The sequence below is a fragment of the Tasmannia lanceolata genome, unplaced genomic scaffold (assembly GCF_043159265.1).
Source record: "Tasmannia lanceolata isolate RefF3 unplaced genomic scaffold, GAP_Taslan_0.1 ptg000962l, whole genome shotgun sequence".
Classification (NCBI taxonomy): Eukaryota; Viridiplantae; Streptophyta; class Magnoliopsida; order Canellales; family Winteraceae; genus Tasmannia; species Tasmannia lanceolata.
The window spans coordinates 12,642-14,398 of NW_027519625.1; the positions used below are offsets into that span (position 1 = coordinate 12,642).

The 1,757-nt window shown below is 33.9% G+C and overlaps 1 non-coding gene across 1 annotated transcript; it reads left to right on the forward strand.

Moving 5' to 3' along the window:
• The first annotated feature begins 369 nt into the window (after positions 1–369).
• TRNAS-GCU (transfer RNA serine (anticodon GCU)) lies at positions 370–457 on the forward strand. The gene has a single exon. It is a non-coding gene; the product is annotated as a tRNA-Ser (tRNA).
• The last annotated feature ends 1,300 nt before the right edge of the window (positions 458–1,757 follow it).

The following is a 1,757-nucleotide window of genomic DNA, read 5'->3' on the forward strand; positions in this document are numbered from 1 at the left end:
AAAAATAATTTGATCCATGATTCATTGGAACAAAAGAAGGAACGGCCTGGCTAGGTACTGTACTGGCCAGGCCGGGGGAATAAAAGAACCCTTCGGACGAAATCAAAGACGTACTCTTTCTATTGGAGATATCTGTTTCGAATCGTTATCCAAATTGAATTGCGGATAAAATTCGTATATATATAGTAAGTATAATATAGTAAGTATAAATAAATGTATAAAATAAATAAATAAAGATAATTCGTATATATATAGTAAGTATAATATAGTAAGTATAAATAAATGTATAAAATAAATAAATAAAGATAAAGAAAGACTTTGATCAATATTTACTTCAGGCGTCGCATATGAATTATCTTTTTGTAATTGGGAGAGATGGCTGAGTGGACTAAAGCGACGGATTGCTAATCCGTTGTACGAGCTGTTCGTACCGAGGGTTCGAATCCCTCTTTCTCCGTTCCCTCGGATCACTTGAGATTTATCTTTCGAATTCGAAAAAATATCAAGTCCTTTATCATAGTTAAATGTCTGGAATAGAGAAAAGCATAGGAAAATGCAGAAATCAAGCAAGGAAATAATGAAAAATCTCTGATTTTTTTATTCCTCACGTCCAGGATTACGTCCTGGATCATTAGATAGGAATCCGAAGATGAAGAGAGAAACAAAGAATATCACTACTGTGTAAACGAAGAGTTTGAGAGTAAGCATTGCACAATCTCCAAGATCATTTTTTTTTTGTTTTTTGCAAAGGAAATAAGGGAATAGATTCTCTATTTTTGTACCACATATCCTTGACACCAAGAAAAGAAATGAAAAAGTGGTTTCTAGAAAAGAAAGGAATTTGCAGGAATTCCTTTGTTACCAAAATTATCTTGTCATACCCCAATTAGGTATTATGGGGTACCATAATGGGGTCTTTGACCCCTGGAACTGGAAGGGCATAATGCGGAAATTAGGTGATCCAGATTCATCGCGGCTATCAAAAAGCAAAAGAATTTCAATCTTTGAATCGAGGGTTCATAATGTAAGACTTATCTGATCTTATCAATTGTTATGTTAGAGTTGAATTTATTTTATCGAATAAATCATGAATATGAATGTTTCTAGGACAGTATTAAAGATCTCATCGAAAACTTACAGCAGCTTGCCAAACAAGGGCTAAGAGAAAAAAGAGCACAGGTATGACTGGCATAAAATCTACGATTGGATTGAAAAAAGCATAAGCTTCGGGCAATTTGGCGAAGAAAAAGCTACTCGAATGAAGGGCAGAATTAAGACAGATACAGATCAAACTAAAGATATTAAGCATAAGAAATATTTCGTTCTTGGAGATAATTTCATTTTTATTGAGTTATTGATATAAGGGAAAAATTAAGAAAGAAGAGAAGACAAAAAATCCTTCTTTCTTTTTCTTTGAACTTCCCCCAATCAAAAATCCTTCAATTCTCAAATGAGAATAGAAGGAATCATACTTTCATACAATATCTTAATTGACTTATATGGAATGATCAATGAATTCATTTTCATTCTACATTTACACGTATAGAATCCTAGCAACAACCTATTCCATAGATATTTGGGCTGGAATTGACGAATAACCAATAACAATATTAGTGTTTATTAGTGTCGAATTGAAATCTAAATGGGGCGTGGCCAAGTGGTAAGGCAGCGGGTTTTGGTCCCGTTACTCGGAGGTTCGAATCCTTCCGTCCCAGACCGCTTCTATCAAAACAAAGATTGTTCTCTTTAACAATCTT